We start from the raw sequence: 25129 nt of genomic DNA, 5'->3' as shown, positions 1-25129 counted from the left end.
TTATGATGTATTGTTATATTATATAATATAACTTTACAAACTTCTTTTTTAATATCTTTAGTCATTTGTTGGATTTTCTTGATTTCAACTCCATATAGCTTGTCTGATGTCCTATAAGCGTGTAACTGTGACCTCTGGTCTTGCTAAGATTCAGTCGGGCTCTCTCCCTCAGGTCTTAAACCTTCAGTTAGTGCTGGGCTGTAGTAAGCAGAGCCCCAGTGACGTGTGTGTGCGCCTGTGTGTGTGTGCGCTATTGGATAACACTGTCTAAAAATACTTGGCTAATCTGCAAACATGAGGCTAAAAATACATCATGGACTAGCTTACGCTCTCACTAGTGTAATGAGGGCGGACCGTCCTGAAGGAAACAGAGGAAGCATAGCTGATGGACACATGGAAAATATCACATTATATGATCATTGTTCATTTATTTTCCCTTTAAGACATTTCTATTTTAAATTGAATTTTATTGTATTGTATTTTAAATTGAAAAGCGGGGTCTTATGGTCAGATTTGTATTATACTGTACAAAGCCTTCTTAGCTTTTAGTTTGGGTAGGTGACAATCTTTTTGTAATTCAACATTTAATATTCATATTTTATGCTGAAAGATGTTAAAGTAATATAAAGTGTTTGTCTTTTTATATTGTAAGTACATTTTTATTTGGTTTATTATGATATTCCTGACAACTGGAAACAGGATTGAAGCATTTAAAAAAAAATTTAATTTAGTTGAATTTACAAATATTTTTAGTTTACATATTTCCATACATGTATTTTTAAATTGTTTTTATCAAATTTAAGTGGTAACAGCAGCATTAACAGATAGCCTTGAGAAGGAATATGTTGAGTTTCCCAGGGTTCACTCATACAGGGTCAGTGAGTTGCGATACTGATTTAGTTAGCTGCTTTGTGAATATGAGGAAAGGCATTTGATCTCATAGAAAGAGAATGCAGTTTCAAAACTCCCTTGTTTTGAAAGATGGCACACTGAAATTCCTCATTAAGCTGAAGGATTTTGTTTGTTGCCTTAATTATGAGAGCGTAATAAGAGAAAAAGGAGATAGATTTTCTACTCTATCTACTGTAGAAGTCTTGCTTTTACAAAACAAGTCTAAACGGTTTGAGATTTGTTTTTGGTGAAGGTCATTGTAATTTGTGCAATTGACTTGGTACTGACTAATTGACTTCTATTAGACCTGCACTTTTTAGTTTACTGCTGGTTTTTATACATTGACAGATATTTTTACAGAGAAGATATTTGTAATATTTTTTGAACACAGAAGGGTTTGAGGAGCATTCAAGTGGAACTTAAAAAGTAAGTGCACTCAAAAATGAAAATTGTGTTGTTTATTACTCACCTTCATGTTCTTCCAAACCCCTGAGATTTTTATTTACCTTTGAAACATGAATCAAGATATTTTAGATGAAATGCGGGAGCTCTCTGTCTTGTCTATAGGCCACAGTGGTCTTGACTGAGATGTTCAAAGTCCATAAATGGAGCCGAAAACATTGGCGAAACATTCCATGTCACTTCATTGTCTCCACTGTAATCATACGAAACTCCAAGAACACTTTTGTGTGGCACAAGATGTTTGTTACATGTTTACCTTTTGGAATACGCAACTTGTGTGTTACACTGCTGATTCTACACAATACTTCATATTGCCTGTAGTCAGTGGTGTAAAGTAACAGATTACAAATACTTAAACTACCGTCATTGAGTAGTTTTTCTTAGGAATTGTAATTTACTAAGGTAGTTTAAAAAAATTTAACATTTACTTTCCCTTGAGTACATTTTTAGGCAGTATCGGTAGTTTTACTCCACTACTTTCCTTTAGCCTGCAGTCACTACTTTATTGATTCTTGTTTACGGGGATTAGAAAAAGTCATGTGATGTCCTGTTCAATCAAATCAGCACATATAATGTAAATCACATCATAATAAACAAGCTCAAGACATGTGTGATTTATTATTCCAGCAAACTGTTTTTAAGCAATTATAGTATCCAAAAAGATGCCCAAAGTCTTTACATTTAATGACCCAGTTGTGGGACATTGCATTTTGTTTGGAAATGAAAATTGGGTTGACATCAGAACCCAACGTAAGGCCGATGTTAATGTCCAACATCCAATCTAAAATCAACCAAATATCAATGTCATTTCACGTCATTATTGGACATCAAAGTAACATTGTCATTAGACGCTGGCTAGACATTGAATTTTGGTCACCTGACTTCACAACCTAAACCTAATATTATTGTTTTATGACGTTGTGTGTCTGGTGGGCAATAACTAAATGTACTACAGAATGTTACATTTATAAACACATGCACAAATTACATGTAAATGCATCAGCTTACCTAATACTCACTACTCTTGAGAACTTTTGAAAGGTTTACTTTTTACTTAGAGTAAAATTCACAACAGATACTTTCACTCGCACTACATTTTTAGGCAACTAATGGTACTTTTACTTAAGTATTATTTTTTAGTACTCTTTAAACCATTGCCTGTAGTAAACCGGTACCCTGACAACATGTGAAGGAAGATTAGCAAAATATTAGCAAACAAAGTTCAGACAACCCAGGCTAATACAAAATATGTTCTTTACATTTTTGCAAAACGTAAAATACGTTGGTCCTGGTACACTTAGGGGCATTGTTCAGATGACAAATCCACCAGAGGGCGCTGTCTGCATTTTTGCAAATCTGAAATGCGTCGCTTAGGGTATGTTTTGTTGTAAAATTCAGCTAAAAATCCTTCTTGTACATGTTCAAAATAAGGCAGGGCTTGTCGTATTAATCGCCTGGCCAAATACTGGTCTAAATCCTTCCCTAAACTTAAACAAGGGTGTTTTCAAAAGCAAAAGTAAGAGAAAAGTGCACTCTGACCTCGTATTTTTGCTTTGATTTCATATCGCTTTTATCTTTTTTGTGGAACTGTTCTTCACCAGACTCAAACCTGAAAACTCTGCATCACAGGTAAAACAGTGTACAAAGTAAACTGCGCAAGGCAAGCGTACATTATAACAATCAGAGACACTGCAAACAAGTTGTTTTGTGTTATTTATTCAGAGATGTGTAAAGTATTTCAGCAAAAGAATCCTTTATTTGTTGATAGCATGTCCCTGTGCATATCATTAGTGTGAAAGGAACACACATTTTGTCTGTCATACTGCCTTTTAGAGTTCATTTTACCTAGAATCTGCTGTCAAGCCAATTTTTTATTTTTTTATTTTTTTGCACAAAAATGTAGAATGAAGCACGTTTCAATAAAACTGTGTTGGTTGTCTTTCTCTATTCTGCTGAAACCTAAAGATGTCGACTTCTCGAATGCCATTGGCTGATGTGCATCTTAGGGGAGGGACCAAACAATAGGTCAGTTCAGCTTTGCAAGTTCAAAAGTTCCAGCTGAATTACATGTTTTGCTTGTTTGTTTGCAGCTTTTCTTGTTTGATTTCTACAGTTATCTCTTGTGAAGAGAAGGCAAGAAGACATGCTCGCAGTGTCTCCTCTAATTACTGCGACATGGTTAAAGGCGAACAGGAGGCAGAAGTAAGCGACAGGCAGAGGCTCCAGGGAAACGCACCTCAGTGTTGTGCTTGCATTGATCTTGAACTGTGGTCAGGCTCTGTTTAGGTGCTGTCTCCAGCAGTATTTGCAAACTTCTGGATGAATATTAGATGTGTTCAACATTTAAACTGGCCAAATGTGTGACTTAGACAGCAGGCTGAGCCAGAAAACTAATGGGGCAGGAGAAATGGCAGACAGGCTAACATTATTTTTTTAAGAGGATGTCTGGCCTTGCAGATGCAGAAAGAAGACTCTATTCCTACTCAAGCTGCTAAGGTTAAAATGGTAACAGGATTGTGTAAACAGAGTTCGTAAAGTAAAATTGAAAAAAAAAGAAAGAAATGAGACTTTATACAAAACAATATTTTAAATATATACAGTTTTGTTTATTTATATAAATAGTTGAAGAAAACGCTAAAAAGACTAAATGTAATTAAAATAATGTTTTTGGTTTTCAGAACGTCAAATAAGAACTTTGCTTGAAGTGAAAGGCCTCTACATTTACGCTTATTTTACCAAAATAAAATATGATCCTGCCTTGATTTTTAATTATTTAATATGGACAGGAAGGTCTGACTTTACTTAGACAAAAGTCTCGTTACTTAACAGAAATAATGTACAGTATGGAATATGTTGCAGTGGAAAAATAATTAGTATAGTGTATGACTCCCATGAGCTTGGACAACTGCATCCATACATCTCTGCAATGACTCAAATAACTAATAAAGTCATCTGGAACGGCTAAGATAGTGTTCTTGCAGGATTCCCAGAGTTCATCAAGATTCTTTGGATTCATCTTTAATGACTTCTCCTTCATCTTACACCAGGGATGCTCAATAATGTTCATGTCCGGTGACTGCACTGGCCAATCCTGGAGCACCATGACCTTATTTACTTTTAGGAACTTCTGCCACTTTTCCAAATGATCAACTTGAAGTTAAGTTATTATTTGTTGCTTTTACAACTGGCATTGACGACCATGACTTCGGGATTTGATGAATTTTGTCAGGTAGTGAGGAAATAGAAAAAAACAAATACGACACATGACAGACATGCTGTTTGCGGATATCATAACTTTAGGTATGCCAAGTCATAATTGTGTCACAAAATACACCTAGGGGTTTATAAATCTTCATCTCATTGATTGCTGTTGAGAGAGCTGTTTTAATGTTTACTCCATTTTCTCTCTGTGATATCCTGGTGCTTTATTTGAGTACATATGTTGCGTGTAAATTGAGATTTGTTTACAGGTGATTAATGAAACATAGATTTATTTACTCAACCACATCTCATCTTGTTCTGATGCAGCTATTTTTTCAATCCAGAATATAATGATATTATAGATGCTAGTCATGTGCTTGTCGGTAGAAATCAGTGCACTTATTTGCAAACACTCTAGGGGATCATCAGTATAAAATGTAAAGACAAAAATGTACCAATCAGCACAATTCCTCTATGAAGCTCCCCGGAGTGCTGAAAGATGTCCACAAAACTTCCTTTAAAAAAAAAAATACACAACTTTTCAGTCTTAATGTAAATCATGTTGCCGTTTTACCAACATATTTACAAATGTAGCTCATCATAAATTAAACATGTATGGGAACTTCTGCTTTTCTGTCTTGAGATTTGATCTAATGTTTTTTTAGTGTTGAAGTAAGAGGGACGGAGGCGCCTGATTATGACACTAGTTGAGGACACTTGAGGGCAGATCAGTGACACTTGTTCTTAACGTTCAGTCTTTAGTGGTGCTTTGACCTGAGTGGTCTCATAAGCACAAAACCCATCTTTGCGTAAATAGGTGTTAGCAAAGGATCATCAGTGCTTGTTCATATGCTAAACACCAAAAACACACTTACTCATCACCGTTATTGAGAGACAATCAAACATATGTGGAAAGTAAGAATAAAACAACAGGATTAAAATAGCCTTATGGCTGGCACGATTGTTTTGTTTGCGAAACATTTGATGCATTTTGTTGTATTCAATTGGCAGTTCACACTTTGTGGATAAAAACATGAACAAACATATACTCAAATAATATCCCTTGAAACAAACTCAGGGTTTTTGGATGGGGAGAGACCAACTGATGTAAAAAATACAACCTACAATACAAATGAGAAGTCACTTCAACAATAAGCAAATAAGATATAAAATAACTAACATCATTTTACTCAACTTGCAAGCAAGAACATTTTCTGTTATATTACTTACCACAGCTGATGCAGGTGATGTTTTGTTTTTTCAGTAGAACACTAAAGAAGTTTATAGCTAAATCCAGAGTCATTGGTGATTCATATAATGACAGTGAATAGTGATAGGTATTTTAAAAAATAAGCATAAAAAATAAACACATTCAAACCAGTCCAAATCAATGATCATGGCTCTAAATGATACACTGAGGATGTGTGAAGCGAAACGTTTAGTCCGCCTAACAAACTGAACATTATTTACAATGTTATTAGCTTTGATCCACAGATATAGGCACATATGAGAATGTAGTCCGGCCACCTTTGATGGTGATAGTGTTGACGCATTTATCAATAGCCCCTTTCACATATACGGACCTTTCTGGAAATACTGGCAATTTTCTGAATTGTTCTGTATGTGTGAACAGACCCTTTTTGAATATTTGTTCTTGAAATTTTTGACAATTTTTTGGAAAGAGATGTTGTTAAGGGTAATTTGCTGGAATGTTGTGCTGTGTGAGCACAAAAGGAAAGTTGTCGAAAAGAGCACGTTCACGTCTAGAATGCTCTGACTTGAGACGTCTACTCCAGCCAATCAGAACAGTCAGACGCATTCACATCTAAGCTGTTTATGAAAATTAATAAAAGCCTTTAAATACTTTTCCAGACACATTGAGCTGCTAGATGTTAGTCAGATAATGTTTTATGTTCCTTCTTAATGCCAACTGTGTAAAAAATCATAGATAAAATGCTTTTGATAAACCACTGTTTGTTTCCCTTCAAGCTCTGTTTCAGTTGCTTGACGCACGAGCACATGAAGCAGCAGGTGAGCAGCAGCACACACATACATATTATGTACATCTCGACATGCGAAAGTGTTCCCTCATGTTTTCATCGAAGTTGTTCACAATAATTATTAGGGATGCTCAAAATAATCGATTAACCGTTAACCGAAAGGGTGTGTTTGTAACCGAATAATGTTATCAGTTAAATGATTAAAACTATTATTTTCTATATTTTTAGTTTGGCTGCATAAGGGGCTGATTGAATGCACTTTTGCGTTAAGAGGGACATCTTTTGCACGCGGCTCATCCCAGAGCAGCAGTTTGTGTTGTCAAGACAACTACAGAGAACTTTTAAAGAGCTTGGTTTCCGCTACATTCTTTCTTCCATGGCGGGAACCAAAATTCATCTCGCCACGGCTACATTACCCATTTAAAACATTCAGTTATTGTTGTTGTTGTTTTTTATTAGCGGATTATAATCGCATCAAAACATATTAAAAGGTAAGTGGATTATAACAGCGCAAACTTTTCTGTAACCGTATAGTGCTGTGCTCTATTGTTTAATCCTTTGGGGTTACGTGCTGACTGAATGACTGACAGGTGCGCGATGCGTGAGGCCAGCAAACACGCAGAAGCTTTCAGTTAAGATGAACACTGTTTCTATAGTTATACTTTATTTATAGATAAAGTATGACTCTGCATATAATCACTCTATTTTGCTGGAGTTTATAGCCGTTTCGCTTTACTTCAGGACACATTAGCTACGCTCTGAAGATCTAATCGCTGTTTTAAGTTATCCAGAGCTGTATGAATGTACAAATCTTGAATATCACAATAGTATTAAATATTACAATTGTAACAACATAGACAGCAACACTTTTGCACAATCGATACCCAGCTGATTCAGTCGTTTCATAAGAGGGCCGCGCTTCTTCTCTTCTTTTTTCCTTGTCAACATAAAGGCAGTGAGGTGCGCCTCGTGTTTTTGGAATGAAAAAAGCACGTTAGCTGTGGTCGGCCACGTGTTCAACTGCAAGACATATTTAACTTGCGGGACGATAACGTATAACCCGTGCCTACAGACACATTTGCCAAAGAAGCAAAATGGAAAAAGAATATTGCTGTTTGAAACAGACGTGTTGATGCTAAACCATCTGCGTCATAAACGCAACAAATAAGCTTTACCTTTTATTTTACAGTTTATAAAGCATGTATGCACATTAATGCAATATCGTATTTAAACAACAAAACTGTTTACAAAAAGTCTACATATGCGCGCGTTGTTGTTTTTCATCACGCAGCGCGCACTTGAGCCGCGATGGAGAGAAAGGAAACCATAGCAAGACATAATCTTTAAAATAATGATTTCTATTAAAAATGTTAAAAGATTTTGTGATTTATAATAATAACAGCGGGGCATTAAATAAATGCATATTTTCCGTGGAGCGAGCGATTTGAGGAAGTTTGCTATTTTATTTGACGGAAGACAAAAATATGATTGGGAAAAAAACAGCCTATGCCGGTTGTTAAAAATATTCAGTCAGTGTTTTCGTTTTGTAATATAAATTAACTATTTAAGTGAAAATAATTTAGAGCAGTCCTATTTATTTTATTCATTTTATTTAGTTTATTATGTTCTTCTGTGCCAAACACTGCAGGTGCGTGAAAATGCTCTGTTGTATTGTTCTATTATTTATATGCTAGCATATAAAAATAAATCAGTGTTTTAAAATGCAATATTTAATGTGTCAGACACAAAATAGACTCGTCGATTTGTTTAATATAAAATTAATGGTAATCTGACCAGTTAACCGTTAATAACCGATTAATGAGCGGCGGTTGTCGGTTAGCAAAATTAACCGAAATGAGCATCCCTAATACTTATCCATCCACAGAGTTTGTAATGTAGTCAAATGTTTACAAATACAAGCGCAGTTGTTTAGAGCTCATTTCTGGTTAATAGTGTCTGAATTTACCAATATTTTGGAATGGATGTGTAAACGGTCTTTTCCGAAAAAATTCTGTTTTAAAAAAACCCCTGAACAGCGCTTTTTAAAATTTACTGGTAAAGTCATTCAGGAACTTTTTCAGGATAATCACTGATATCACTGTGTGAAAGTGGCTAATATCTATCAACAAACTGCCTCACCTGACCTCCCATCCAAGCATTCCCTCGCACTTTCAGAAATGTTCATTCTTGCTTGAAATATTCCTTTAAGCAGGATTAATTTCCTTCAGTTCTAATATTGTCCTTTGTGAGGATTTGACATCTCTCCCTCCACATCCGCCACTTACAGTTTTTGTTTTGTTCACACTACTCATGTTTACATCCTCCACACATGTTTTTTTTGGTCATTGTGATATACAGCATTAAAAACACTTCATGGAAATCCCAAGATGTGAATAAAATCCCATTTAAACTACAACGGAAACGCCTTCATCAAATGAATTCCTCAATGTGCACAATACTCTGAAGTCTGTCATCAAAATTATATATATATATATTTTTTTTTTTTACAAATGATTCCCACAAGGGTGTGTTTCCAAACATCAGGTATCTGAATGCAGGATAACATGACAGCGATTGTTATTGCGTTTTGTCTGACAGCTCTGAGGCATTTATTAGTTTGGGGGGAAAAGTGCCACAGGCTTTCTCAGTTATAATAAGTTTCAGTTGTATTATTGATACTAGAATTTTGTTCTCTTGAACATGTGAGATGAAAACTGTGCTTTATTGGCAAGTTATTTATGTAAAAAGCAAGTCAATATGATACATTTAAATGGAAAAATTAGGTTGTTTTACTATGACCATTAAAAAGCACAATAAAAGAGATGATATATACTCACTGCATTCTTTTCTAATATTAGTCTTTCCTGGATCCCTGTGTTTGTTTACAGCGCCACATGTAAAGTAGGTGTGGCATACACATTACGTCGTTTTAAACCATTTTTTCATTTCCATATGGTAGCAGACATTTCCTAAAAAGATACATGGATTAATGTAAAACTTGTCAAATTTACAAAAAAAAAAAGGTTCTATCTAAAGGAACTTTAGATAGAAAGACCTAATCAATTTCTTAAATTATTTGTCTGCCATAACCATTTTATGAGCAAAATATCTGACCGTTTAACAATAACTCATAGCAACAACATTCATCACATGACTATTTTCAAATAACACACAATCATCATTTCCATATTTATGTACTTCGAAAGCAACTTTAAAAAATCTTAAAAGTCCCCTGGAGGGCCGTTGTCCTGCAAGGTTTAGTTTCAACCGCAATCAGACACACCTGGACTAGCTAACCAAGCTCTTACTAGACTTTGTATAAACATCTTTGTAGGTGTGTAGAGGCAAGTTGGAGATAAAATCTGCAGAATAGTGGCCCTCCAGGACTGAGTTTGGACACCCCTGCTTTAGAATGTCTTAGAGTTGGCGGAAAGTCTAAATTGAAAGAAAAGGGTGTGTTTTGTGTTGTATCTTTATTAGTTTAGATGTGTGTGGTTTCATGCTAAACCACCTGCGAAACTGTGCTGACCTCAAAATCGGTGCGTAAGAAACCTTACTCCTATAGACCCCTCGTGGATAAGCTTACACAATACACATCCCACAGATCTGAGCTGATCGAAACACGCAGTCGATAAAGCCACACAAAGGATGATGAATGTGGAGCTCATGTTAGTTTAGGCTGGGGCCTGATAATCTCCCCCAGCCTGTGAATGGCCAGCGCAAAACTTCTCAAGTCATCAAGTGGATTTTAAAATCTTTGTTATATTGAAATTTTTTTATGTATCTTTTAACAATAAATTAAAGAGAACTGAATTAGGAAACAATTATTAGAGAGTTCAGAAATTGAATAGCAAACAATTTTACTTAGCAAAAGCTCAGTGTGTGAAGGATCTTTTTGTTTTGTAAGCTTTTGGCAATTTTTACAAGACTTTTGGCGGCACTTACTTTTACAATCATGCTCAGCATTTACACAAAATGTAGTATCTTTGTAATTACAATAACTGGCTAATAACTATATTTCTTTAAACCTGCCCCTGAAACTAACATTAACCATGTAGTTATCTTGTTTAACACTATTTTTCTTAGATTGAGTGCACATAACATGAAATAAAGGCTTTCTGTAAGTTTCATTGTTAGTGTAGAAAATAGATCTGACCGTTACATCTACACTACCTAAAAAAAGTCTTGTCTTTGAATTCATCTTCAATACCTCCTCCTTCATTTTACCCCAGACATTCTCAATAATGTTCATTTCTGGTGACTAGGCAGGCCAATCCTGTAGCACCTTGACCTTCTTTACTTTCGGGAACTTTGATGTGGAGGCTCAAGTATGAGAAGGAGTACTATCCTTGAAGTATGAGAGGGTGCGCTAACCTGTTGAAGAATTTGCCCTCTCCTGTGGTTTGTGATGTAATAGGCAGCACAAATGTCTTGATACCTCAGACTTGTTAATGACATTTGTCAGGTAGTGTACATTATTGATTAGAAATGCTTTTAGTATTTATTTGCTTGTTTTTAATAGGTAATGCAGAGCTTCCACTTTCAAATAGAATCTAATTTTTTCAAACTAATTTTAAGTATTAATTTGTTTCCTTTTTTCCAATTACACATACATATATTAGCACCTTGTCATTTATTGGATACTATTGCTTATCGCTGATATTGGATATTTATTAGTATATTTCTATTTAATTGTACATTTTACATTTAAATGAATGCACATTTTAAAATTCATATTTATAAAATAAGCGTAAAGCATGTTACAGCAATTTTCATTCATTCATTTTCTTTTCGGCTAAGTCCCTTTATTAATCCAGCAAATGTTTAATGCAGCAGATATCCTTCCAGCTGCTACCCATCACTGGGAAGCACCCATACGCTCCTGCATTCTCTCACACACACACACACACACACACACACACACACACACACACACACACACACACACACACACACACACACACACACACACACACACACACACACACACACACACACACACACACACAGTCGTACACTACTGGCAATTTAGCATATCCATTTCACCTGTAGTGCATAGGAAACCCACTTGTACATGGGGAGAATATACAAACTCCACACAGAAATGACCCAGCCGGGACTCAAACCAGCGACCTTCTTGCTGTGAGGCAATTGTGTTACCCACTGCGCCACAAAGACGTCCTACGAGAATTTAGTTTAATTTAATTTTTTACAAAAATCAGAGTGAATCATCTTTATAAACAAGAAAACTTAAGAACTCAAGAAAAAATAAGGACTAATTAGAAAAATGCTATATTTTTTATTATTTATGTAGGGTAGCATTTAATTAATTATAATAGTACTATCATTTTAAACTACTATTGTGTAGCATGAATATGCAAATTGAGAAGGAGAAACTAAAAGCTCAGACCCAGTGTTTTATTTATATTTTTCTAAAAATATTATTTTTAAACATACAGTTGAAGTGAGAATTATTAGCTTTCCAGAATTATTAGCCCCCTGTTTATTTTATTCCTCAATTTCTGTTAACGGAGAGAAGATTTTTTGAACGCATTTGTAAAACAATAGTTTTAATAACTCATTTCTAATAACTGATTTATTTTATCTTTGCCATGATGACAGTAAATAATATTTGACCTGATATTTTCAAGACACTTTTATACAGCTTAAAGTGACATTTAAATGCTTAACTAGGCATGTTAGGGTAATTAGGCAAGTTATTGTTTACCAATGGTTTGTTTTGTAGACTATCGGAAAAATATATAGCTTAAAGGGACTAAAAATGTTTAATGTAATAATGTAAACCTTAAAATGTTTTTAAAAAGTAAAAACTGCTTTTATTGTAGCCGAAATAAAACAAACAAGACTTTCTTTGCTCTGTTAAACATCATTTGGAAAATATAAAAAAAAGAAAAAATTCAAATGAGGGCTAATATTTCTGACTTCAACTGTATATATATATATATATATATATATATATATATATATATATATATATTTTTTTTTTTTTTTTTTTTTCATTTAAACAACTTATTTATTCACTATAACAAATAAATAACAATCTAATGCTGATAAATTCCTCATTTCAATAGATGGAGTATTTGTATCATCTGTCGAGTTGCATGTAATGTTCAACTCCTATTGTAGATGCACTAAAGAGGAAGTAAGGACATCGGCTTTTGATTTCAAGTGTGTACGTTCACCCGAACAGTCCGAGTGCAAGTATATGTGAGAGGTCATGGTATGGCACGGCTTGCCGCTGCCTGTTTTGTGTGTATGTATTAGCAGTTATATAATGGCAGCACTCACAGACAGTAAGAAGATTACACCGCATGTGCCTGAGACACAGGTCCAGTCCTGCAAAAACCCTTCAGCTCGTACTGGATGCAGTCTTAACTCTTGTGCACCGATGCGTCAAATCTCTGTCTCTCTCTGTCGCGAACACACATGCGCACACACTCCGAGTCTGTGTTTATGTAACTCTCAATCCCAGCGATCTGCTTCATCTCTCTCATCTCCTCACCTTTGCAGGGCTTTCAACCCACCAAACACTCTTTCTCTCTCTCTCGTCTTGATCTCTCTTCTGCCTCAAATCTTCTGCTTTTTGCACTTCTCCTTTTGCACCCTCTGTCTTGTTTGCTCTGTGCGTTTGCAGTATTATTGAAAACCCCTGTTGTGTTTTGAGTGCTACTACATGCTCATTTTTAGGGCAGCTTTGTGAAGTAAACATGTAGTGCGTTTGAAATATAAGCGCTTCGCAAATTGTACAGCAAACATGCTGGGTGCTGTTCTTTTGTTTTGGTGCTTTTGAATATATATAGTGGGGTTTTGGGGGGGCTAAATGAAAAGTTTTGAAATGTTTCAAAGTGATGGGTTTTATTAGGAATGCTCCGATCAGGATTTTTACAGCCGATTCCAAGTCATGGTCATCATGGTGATCGGCCGATTCTGATGCGTCAAGCTTTATAATGCATTAAGCACATTTCTCTCTTAGTATGATACCTTAAGTGATGAGAGAGACAGGGGCGTGCACTCGAGATATCTTTTGGCATGCACAGATCCCAATACTTGGATTGGATATCGGCCAGCTGGTACAGATCGAAATCTGATTTTGCGCATGCGCTTTATTCTGTGTAATTTAAAAGCCAAAAAAAGCCATAAAGGTAGCCTATTATAAGGCATTAGAAAGATGTCATGTAGGCCTACTATATCTTACATTTTCTAAAGGGATTCTATGGTTTGTGAAGCACAAATGAAGTGGTTAAATTCATGTTAACTTCAGCACTTCTCGCCGCTGAATCCATCTGTCACGTTTATGACAACAAGAAAAACTTTCTCCATGACTATTTGTTTCTGTTAGTATAAAGTGGAGAAATGCATTTAGTTTTGCATTAAATGGGTTCATTGCTGTTTCTCAATCATGTTGTGCTGTGTCTGTTAGATCAGCAGGTCACATTCGCAACACTGGAGCAGAGAGGGTAATCACCTGCTCTTCACACACGAAGTAGGCCTACCTGAAATTTTGACTTGGAAAAGGCTCAATAATACATTGGACAGATCCTCAACGCACTGATTTCTTCCATTTGTGCTGTTAGAGTAAGTGTCTGCAGATACTGGATGGCTGCACGCTGTGTCCCAACCGCTTCATTCAGGTTGCGCAGACGCCACGTGCGCCGCTCCGTAAAAAAAAGATTCTGTAATATTAAAAGTGTCTGTTCTCTCATCCTTCCGACTGAGTTTATTCTTCCAAGGGAGTACTTTCAGTGCTGTGGATAGTTTGTAAAGCCTGGCTCATTGGGGTCAAAGTAGTTGATTAAATTAATAAAACTAAAACTGACAGGTGCAATAAGCATTGTCATTAACAGAAAATTATATAGCCTAATATAGGCTACTCTGAATCTGTGAATATTTCACTGTCATTTTATTTACTGCCCAGTTTGAGTTTTGATTAGGATCATACATAAAAATTAAAATAAAAAACTACATTTTAGGTGATTGTGCAGCCTCTCTATCAATATTGGAGAACTAGTATGTACTATAAATTTCTATAGAATGTTTTCATGTGGGTGCCTGATGACTGAAAATAGATGTTTCTTTTTTCCTGTTCATTTACCTACATTTTTGTTAACATTTATTATTTTTATTTTTTAGGATGCCTGTTTTCAACATTCTGATTCCAATGCCTAATTATTAAATTCTTAAAATGATTATAATCAAATAAAGTATTCATAAAAATTAAATATTATATGTCCTTTGGAAGAGTGTACTTGCATTGTGGTGCTATTATACTGATAAAATGGTCTTAAAAGGACAATAATATCATTTTTCTCAATAAATTTTGTTGCCATATATCGTACCAACAAAAATATTTTGACCGGCCTAAAAACCACCTTATGATGCAAAGCTCCAGGACTGCATGTAGTGATTCTTTCAGTGCTTATTTTGTGAATCATGAGGTCCCGGAACTGATCGGGGTAGCGGATTTGGCATACTACCTGAGGATGTAGAGGTGTCGCGGAACAAAGTGAAAGTGAATATCGGAGGGCGGGTGAGTAGGGGGGATCGGTAAAATGAGGTGCCGGATCAGATTTCAGAGGTGCCAGATCTGGCGTGTTCTGGCTCAAATTAAGCCCTGTTATCTTTTAAAACGAAATTGCCTGCCTGGCATGGAAAATACTTAGTTTTCAGTTGTTTTTGACATTAACTTTCAACGTCATCATGACATTTTTTTTGAGATAATTAAAAAAAAAAGTTAAATACGCTGTAAAAAAAAATTTAATGTAATTGATTAAGTTTACAAAACAGTTTTTTACAAATTTTAGTGGATTGAACCGTTAAGTTGTATTGATAAAACTAATTTTAAATAAGTAGTTTTAACAAGCAGGCGACGCGGTGGTGCAGTGGGTGGTGTTGTCACCTCACAGCAAGAAGGTCGCTGGCTCGAGCCTCGGCTGGGTCAGTTGGCGTTTCTGTGTGGAGTTTACTTGGTCTCCCTGTTTTTGCATGGGTTTCCTTCGGGTGCTCCGGTTTCCCCCACAAGTCCAAAGACATGCGGTACAGATGAATTAGGCAGGCTAAATTGTCCGTAGTGTATAAGTGTGACTGTGTGTGTATGGGTGTTTCCCAGAGATGGGTTGCAGCTGGAAGGGCATCCACTTTGTAAAACATATGCTGGATAAGTTGGCGGTTCATTCCGCTGTGGCGACCCCAGATTAATAAAGGGACTAAGCCGAGAAGAAAATGAATGAGTTTGAACAAGCAACAAAAGTCATTTTTGAGTGCATGTTAAACAAGTTTGCTATATTGTTGTCACACGACCTCATTGTTGAATGTTAAATTCAGTAAGCTGTGTTATCTTGACCGCCAGGTTGTTTGTTCATGCAATTTTGTGTGAAAATGCTTTACTTTGAACATTTTTTTCACATTTTATCAAAGTGTTTTATTTTTAAAGACTTTTAGCACAGACTATACTTTTTTACACCGAAATTATGGATTGTCAGGATGGTCAAATGAATGTTTACTTTAAAAATTGAAGTTCTGTAATCAATTTCTCGCCCTCAATTTAATAATGTTAACAAACCTGGTTTCGCTTTAAAGGGATAGTTTATGATGAAAAGTCAATTGATTACAAACCTTTTGAGTTGTTTTTTCCTGTTGAACACAAAAGAGGATATTTGGTAGGATGTTGGAAATTGACTTCCATAGTATTTGTTTTCATACTAAAGATCCCAGTGGTTAGCAGTTTCCACCAGTCTTAAAAAATTGTCTTGTGTTCAACAGAAAAAATAATAATCAAAAGGGCTGGAATCACTTTTTTTTTAGTAAATTTTTTGCGAGAACCATTCCTTTAATGAGCTGCCAATCTTTGTTATTTTACAGATTTATTTTTCTACATGTTTTCCGACAACAAAAACATGAATGAAAGCCACTTAAATCTGCAGACTGAACATCAAAAACAACATCAAGGTCCCATAATGCAATTCACAAGCTTAAATAAATGGAAAACGCCAATGAATGAGCTATGTGATCAACTGTTGTCATTTTTTTTTTCAAAGTGTTGCATAGTATGATCCAATAAGTCAAGAAGCTGTTCAAGCATTGTATGGGACAAAACTTCAGTATTTTACATGCAAGACTCTGAAGGTCAAGCCAATGACAGATTAAACCAAATCGATTATGGTCATTTAAAAATGAATTAAAAACAGGAAGTCATGCAATAAAGCTCAGTGTGTTTTATAAGAGAATAAAGATTGAATCAGTGACCCCTAATGGCCTGGAGGTACAGTGCAAAAACTGTGATGTGCTTTTAGTTGTGAGACGATCTGTCGCTCTTTGCGGTTTGTGAACTGGACATCCTTTCAATTGTTCTGTGTGTTTTTGATTGATATGGGGTCGATGCTCATCTACAGTGCTTGTGTTTTACATACAGTACTATTTTATCTCCTTGTAATTGAGATGTGTTTGTGTCTGTATTAAACTGTGATACTGTTTAGTGATTGAATTAGAATTCTATAAACGTTGTTATTAATTGTACCAAACTAATTTTGATTTCTCTCTTTCTTTTTATTCTATGGTCTTCCTGGTTTTCTCCGGCTCTGCTTCATTATGGGAACAGGTAAGAGTTATTTTGGTTTTGTGTGTTTATTTAAAACTAGATGCTCCACAATCTTTTAATTTCATGTTGTTTTACTGAGAATTGATTTCTGGAGCTGTGTGACAGTGTGATGAAATGCAACTCAAGCCTTTTAATGAGAGCCTGCTGTGATCTATAGTTGTTTATTCAAGGCAGTTGTCAAGATACTGAAAGCTTTATATTATCTTCATATTAGTACTGTTGAGAAGTTTTGGGTCAGTAAAACATTGTTTTGAATAACTTAATAGTTTCCTTCACATTCAGTTGATCAAAAGTGACCTATAAAGTCACTGAACTTACGAATGGCAATGTATCTGCAGTAAAATGACATTTTTGAAGGCTCAGAATGCCAAGCATATGCAAATAATTTTGTTCTACCAACTGCATTTATTATTAATTTTAGCAACCTGAGAAGATGAGGGGGAAGTACTTTGTTCTACCTGTTCAAGTTAGTTTTTCTCAATGCAACATATCATGAAAGTATATGTTTCTACAAATGATTTTGATTTAGATTATTTTGAAAGAATTCTTTCATATACTTACTCTATATGAGATTATGCAAACTGTGTGGATAATAGTTTACTGATATTGCAAATAGAAGCCCATACAGTGGGGAAAATAAGTATTGAACACGTCATGTTTTACCTGGAAATAATAGTCCAAAAGAAGCTGTTGACATGGAATTGAAATCCTAAACAATACAAACACAAACATAAAACAAAACAAAAAGTTTTTAAAAAAATTTGTTGTAATAAAAATGAAATGGCTCAAGGAGAAAGTGCTGAACTACCGAAATGTATTAATACTGAAATAATAAAAATAAAAGGCTTTTTTTGGTGATAGCAGCTTTGGTGAAAGCGCCTCTCAAATGGACAATGTTGTCACATGCATTGCTTAGGTGTTTCACAGACTTCAACAGAGTGTAAAAATCTTGATGGTTCTGTGGGTCTAATCAAATACTTTATTTTTTTATTGGATTGAAGTCAGGTGATTGGCTGGGCCATTCTACAGCTTGATTTTCTTTCTCTGAAAGGATTTGAGCGTTTCCTTGGCTGTGTTTTAGATCAAAGATTCTCAACCTTTTTCACTTCGGGCCCCAAATCCTTTGAATATTTGAATATTTTGAAGGCCCACGTCTGACATTTTTTCTTAAACTGACTGTCTAGGGAAAATGCTTATTTTAAGCCTTCATTTATTAGCAAAACATTTCCTTTGCTTATACTATTATTATCTTATTTTCTACAGCATTTTATATAAAAAACGAAACGTATATAATATAAAATTAAATATAGAATATATATATATTTTTATATACTTTTATTTATTTTTTTAAAACACACACAGATTCAAAACTCCTAAATTTTTCAGGTATTTTGTACAACTGCAGTGAATTTGGGCCTTTTTTAAATAAATAAACATGTACAGGACAAAAGTAGATGACAAAAAAGCTGCTGCTTTGAAATGGACTGATTGCTATTCACGTTGATCATATTAATTAAAAATAAACGAAAAAAGTTTGTTGAACGCATCGATCTGAAGGCGGTTGGGTTTTTTATTATGGGAGTTCGCTGACAGTAGTGAACAGCTGTTAATTAAAACACCATGAGTCTCGCTAGATCCACCTGCAGGATTGCTGAGGCCCATTAGTAAGCCGTGGCCCACCGGTTGAGAATCCTTGTTTTAGACCATTGTCTTGCTGAAATGTCCACCCTGGTTTCATCTTCATCATCTGATAATTTAAATGTTGGACTGAAACAGTAAATATTTATTTACAATGACAAAGGGCAGAGGGTTGCTGAATAACCACTGAAAGTGAAAGCCCAGACAGCAAATGAAATCTGCCTTTCTACAGCTCCCTTTCTTCATGTGTTCAAATTTGTTTCTTGTCATTTAATTTTACTACACATAACATAATTTGTTAACTAATTAGATTCGTTTTCTTTGCATATATGAATTTCTTTGATTGTTACCAATAACCAGGGAGAAATGTCAAGTCAACAGCACATTAAGAAATAGGTTTTGTGAGAAAAATAATGATGTGTTCAATACTTATTATTTTCTCAGCTGAATGTTAATAAATTCATATCTGCTTTTGTAAGATGGAAGATTTTCGGTACCAATTTTTACTGTTGTCTTTATAACTTGCGAGTAGGGTTGTAACGGTATGATTTTTTTACGGTATGATAATCGTCTAAAACAATACCACGGTTTGACGGTTTCGCGGTATACGGTATGTTACAAATGTTACAAAATAATAGAACAGTGAAGCAAATTTGACTTTTTCCAAATAATATATTTTCAGTTACTATAAACAACACCACTTACAATGAACAAATAAAAAATAAGAAAATAATAAATAATGTGTCAAAGTCCAAATAAAGTCCAAATAAACATGGTGCAAATCCTCAGTAAAAAATAGATATAAATATTTACTATCCTATAAATAGTTACATAACGAAACTAGATTCAATATGGAACATCTTTAGGTTTTATGTGCCAGCATGGATATGGTTGTCTGTGGATATGGATTTGGATATGGTTGTCTGCAATGCAGACTGACAAACAGCTGCATCTTCATTTGCGTCTTTTGAAAACAGCAAGAGCAGCAGTTCGTCTTTGCTGTGTCACTGTTTTGTCATGTTTCTGTGCTGCTGTTTATGCAAAAGTACTTAGTATAAGAATTATTTCATGCAAAACTTTTTTTTTTGCGTTTTATTTAGCCGCGCATAAATGTATGCCTATCTCTCATTCCGTGTTGTTCAAAAAGCTTGGTCCACAAACAAAAGCGAAACCTATGCTTATTGGTTGTGATATAGCGAGTTTGAACCAATCTGGGCATGGAGGAGGGACAATGCATCAATGTATCATGTCTGATTTGTCCGGAGACACAGTGACGAGCGTTTCTTTGTCAAATCAGCGTTGTCAAATTTTGATGACGTAACCGCACTGATTCCGGAGCCTCTGAAAGTCCGCGAATGTTATGTGATACAGCACTGGAAAGCTAAGATTCTCTTCTTTATGCCAATCTTTGAATTGTATGAATCGGATCAGCAGATCAAAAGTTATTAAACATTTAAGAGCAATACTTCTTTTTAGCCGCGGGCGGCTGTCTCGGTCTTTAAGGGTTAAAACCGTTGATATGCAATTGTTCATGGTATGATAATCGTGCACGTTCAAATCGTGGTAGACCGTCATACCGGTATATTGTTACAACCCTACTTGCGAGTATTAATTTCCCAGAATAAGAATCATGAAAACTGTTGAGAGTTTTGGTAGTATTTAAAACAATTGTCTACACTGTATAAATTTGACCTTAAATTCACAGCAAATTACTGGCTAATTATTGCATTACTTTTACAGTAAAATACTGTATGTAAATTCACAGCATATAACTGTGAGGTAATTTACTGTGATTTTGTTACATTAAATTAGTGTACATTACAGCCATATAGTGTAACCCCACAGTAGATGGTAAAGTCCATTGCTGTGATTTATCTTGTAGAACAACTATATTTTACTGTGAAGCAGGCATTCCTCGGCTCATTTTGAGTGTTTAGCAGTGTTTGGTTTCATGAATCAATTACTTGTTTCAATTTATTACATTTTTGGCTAAGCACAAAGTTATGTTCATTAAAAATTATTTAATATTTCTATTTTAACCTCATCAAAAAGTGCTAACACTAGCATAAAAGTTGTTTTGTATTGATGTCTATGTTGAATGAAAAAAAAACAGACTTTGAATTCCTATAACTAACATGCATACATAGTCCTTTTTACAGTAATTTGCTGTAATCATGCTACCTGCTTTAATTTCACAATAAAATAATGAATACAACACATTACTGTGAATTTTAGTTAAACCCTGTAAAGTGATTCTAATGTAATTTACTGTGAAAAATTACAGTAACCCTTTGTGAAAATCTAGAAATATTTTACAGTGTATATATAAGAAGTATATAGTGAGAGTTATTCTCACTGTAGTTTTATTTTCGGCAGCTCTTTGGAACTGTTTTTAGACTTCATTTTTGTTATTATTAAATTGCTACAGCTTTTTGGTTCACTTGCATAAGGAGTAAACCAAGTATAAACCGGTTCTTAATGTCTGGTTCAGTTTGTGCAGGTGTCAGATTTGTACTGCAATCTGAGAGTTGTTTATGCGTGAATATGTAGAGCTCGGCATGATGATAATGATAACTGTAATAATTCATCTTATGACACACTGGTATCACTTCCCATCTTTACTATGTTCTCGGTGAGAGTGTTTTCCTCTGTATATTTGAGGTGTGATATTCATCTGTTTGGATGATTTTTAAGGGTTGTCATGAAACGTGAGCTTGGGTTTCCTGAGATCATTTCACTTCTGCATCTGCAAAGCCAGATTTGCTTTGTTTGCTGGTGTGGCGGGATTAGCGACTGTACATACATGCACATTTAGACACCGGTCGCGTGATGGTTATCAAATCATGTGTTAAGGTCTGCTACAGTCAATAAGTCATATTTGATTTCCAAAACAGCGGTATAAATTTCATAATATTGGTAAACCGGTTTCAGTTTTTTCAAGGTGAGAAAGTGGGGTAAAAGCTGAGCGTTGAGTCAAAGAAGATGTCTGTATTGACCTCAGCAGTGCAGCTGATACACATTACACTGCATCCTTTTGAAATAAAGAAATGTCAGGGATTCAAGCATTGCCAGCTATATATTACCAGAGAAATCCAGCTTGTCACTTGTATTGTGGTAAAATAAATAAGCAAATAACACTAACAGACTGGCAGAAATCCACCAGCAGTGGTCGTTTATAATGCAACATATACCATATTGCCTCATAGACTGCCATCACAAGTGCATTTCTGTCAATCTGCTTGTCAGTTTTGTTGTAAAAGAAATGCTGACATGTAATAATATTTTGAACTCAAATGCATAAAATATTGGACAACAATAAATATATACACCATTTCAAACCAGCAGAGTCCAAAATATGATTAGCACATCAGTCTAAACAGAGACGTAGAAACACAATGTTTCATTTCAAGCTCTACAGTCCTCAGTTCTATGATTATTTAAAAACAAAAGGAAAAACAAAAGACTTTTATGTCTGGATTCCAAATGTGTGCGTTAGGGCTAGGTGATTTCATTGAAATTAAATTACAAATGCGATTAAGCAAAGCTTGTCATGCACATCTAGAAGAAGCACGGTTCTGTAATCAGTAGTAAATTTCCTCCGATGACCAGAGGATGCTCATGTGCAAACTCCAAATACAAAGTTCAATAGTGAAGTTTGCACTGCACTCTTAAGTTATTTAGATTTTAGTGCGTTAATCTTGTTAACAATATAACGATTTTTTTTACATTATTCAATTATCCAACGAGTGTGGATCATGACCTTTTGAGGCAAACTACAAATACCCACAAAGACAAAACTCAGGAAACCATAGCATTGCTGAATAAACAAAGTTTTAAATGCTTTCATTGATTTAATGTGACTATTAATCTGACAACTATGAAGTTATTTCAACGATGGATTTAATTCCTACTCTCGATTGAAGTTTTGAAGCGAGTTTGTATTAAAAACATGTTATAAAATCTGGTGTTTCATATCTGAAATGTAGCAGCATTTACTACACAGAGCTGCATGTAAGAACAGCTATGTAAACAGCTGTCATTATCACGGAACAATCATCCCGATTTCATTACTGTCCAATTAAATTGAATGCCGCTTATCAATACTACGACTCTACACAAGGCAAGCTTATTTATACTGCAAATTTCATACACAATGCTAATTGTAAATTTTCTTGTAAATGTTGCTACATTTAAAAAAGCACGAGCTGGAGATTTACTAGAACCAGCTTCACTGACCAAATTCCCCTTGTGTGTATGTTCAGCCTGATCTCATGAGGAAACGTACGTATTTTACTTTTTGTCAGTTTATTGTCAGTTTATAACTAAAGCAATCTCCACTGTGCTGAACGAGAGCTCTTACTGAACAGCGCAGTATCAATGATGTAATCGTGCCCAGGCCCGAACGTAATGAGTGCGGGTCATCAGGGGAGACAGGAGGGGGGACAAGCGGGCTTTGGCCCGGTTCAAGGCAACTATACATAGTGTGAGTACGCCTGCAATATAGCTGGTGTCGTGTCATCCAGGTGGATGCTGCACACTGATGGAGGATGAGGAGCTTCCCCCAAAAAGGTTTAAAGAGAGAGTTATTATTATCATTATTATTATTATTATTATTATTGTTGTTGTTGTTATTGTTGTTATTGTTATTGTTGTTGTCTTTCAGACACCCATGAAAGTTGTGTTCATAATAATAACAACATTTAGAACAGTTTAGCCAAGAACAGACAAGAATAAAAAATGTGTCCTCCATCAAGTGGTTCCAAAGCTGAGTTTTGGTTTTAGATTGAACTGTCCCTTTCAGTCATACGCAAGTTGGAAATCTTTGTGACGTTTTGCTGGTTCATTTGCATTGACACTAAATGTGTCCTGTTAATGAATACACAATGTTTGTCTGTGCAGTTTATTTCCTGGACAGCACAGTTATTTGATCTACCTGTCTGAGCATTTCAGTTATTTGGAGTTCTGAGTTTGGCATCTCCTTTGTTCTTTTGGACAACTTCTGGAGCTTGTTTTGAAGATAACCTCACCAAAATTACTCCGCTAATGATTTAAGGTTGACATTCGTTTACTTGAATATCTTGAATTTTTTTTAGAAAAGTTCAAAGCATAGTTAAGTTTCTGCAGTTATCCTGTTGTTTTTTTTCATACTATCTTTCCTGTGAACTTCTTGACACATGCTCCTCTCTTTAAGCTCAAGTGTTGCCTCAGTCACTCACTCACGCTCTCTCTTTCTCTCTCTTTTTCTCTCTCCCTCTCTTTCTCTCTCTCTCTCTTGCACACACACATGCGCACACACAGCGCCCCATGCAGCCACAGGAATGTGTGTGGAGGAAGAACTGGCAGGAGAACTGCCCTGAACTTGTTTTATCCAGTACTCTCTCAATCTCTCTCACCCATTCTCTCTCTCTCTCTCTCTCTCTCTCTCTCTCTCTCTCTCTCTCTTTCTTTTCTCTCTCTCTCTCTCTCTCTCTTTCTCTCTCTCTCTCTCTTGCTCTCTCTTTATATTCTTTCAAAATGTGTTTATTTATTTTTCTAATTCTCTCATGTAGAAGAGACTGTATAGGAGGAGATGACCCACAAAAAATGTTGAAGAATTATTTATGTTTCGTACCCCTTTCAGGCACAAGGGTCAGTTGTCTCTTTTTTTGTAGAGACTTTTGTTTTGTTTTTATTTTTTTTCCTTTCTGTTGCTAATGAAGACTTTTGCTGCATCCCAAAACTGTCTGTCCTAAATAGTATTTGAAAATAGAATTAGTATGTCCCAAACCATAGTATGTTGATAAGAGTACGCCAAACGTTCCCGGATGGTTTACTATTTCCAGTAAAAACTCAAAGTGTCAAAGTGTCCATACTAATAATGCTCACAATACATTGCATGTTGGACGTGAATTTGTTTAGGACTACAAGCTCGGGTAAAAAGTGCAAACAAACTACAAACATGGCAGACACACGAGACCAGCTGTAAAGTAGAGAGGCTTGGGTAAAGTTGTTTGAATGACTGTTATTTAATATTTAGTGAACTGGAAATCTTCAGTTACACACTCAATTGTATATACTTTTCCTTTACAAAAAAGTACATACTTTTAGGACGTAGTATAAGTATGGGAATTAGGACACAGCATTTGTTTTGGCGTAGTTTTGTTTTAGTAATTTTGGGTTTTCCCCATTGTTTGTTTCATTTTTTGTTTTACTTTGTTAAAGGAGACTCACTTTAATGTCATTTTTTTGTTTGTCATTGTTTTGAATTTGTTATTTTTTTGTTTTGCTTTACATTTTTTATTTAAATTTGTGAAGTCAATATTAAAGAGTGCATTGTTGCCAC

General features: G+C 35.2%; 1 protein-coding gene and 1 long non-coding RNA gene across 9 annotated transcripts in view; one reads left to right on the top strand and one right to left on the bottom strand.

The window, feature by feature from the left end:
• maml3 (mastermind-like transcriptional coactivator 3) overlaps positions 1 to 25129 on the top strand; it is a 185973-nt gene that overhangs the window by 33011 nt on the left and 127833 nt on the right. The window lies entirely within an intron of this gene.
• LOC147837441 (uncharacterized) lies at positions 4334 to 12975 on the bottom strand. Its single transcript, XR_015476807.1, has 3 exons — positions 11539 to 12975; positions 7255 to 11445; positions 4334 to 7074 (listed from the first exon to the last, which is right to left on the bottom strand). It is a non-coding gene; the product is annotated as an uncharacterized LOC147837441 (long non-coding RNA).

This window comes from Danio rerio, chromosome 1 (assembly GCF_052040795.2).
Source record: "Danio rerio strain M-AB ecotype USA chromosome 1, GRCz13ab, whole genome shotgun sequence".
In the NCBI taxonomy this organism is placed as follows: domain Eukaryota; kingdom Metazoa; phylum Chordata; class Actinopteri; order Cypriniformes; family Danionidae; genus Danio; species Danio rerio.
This window is presented reverse-complemented; position numbering and strand designations above follow the sequence as displayed.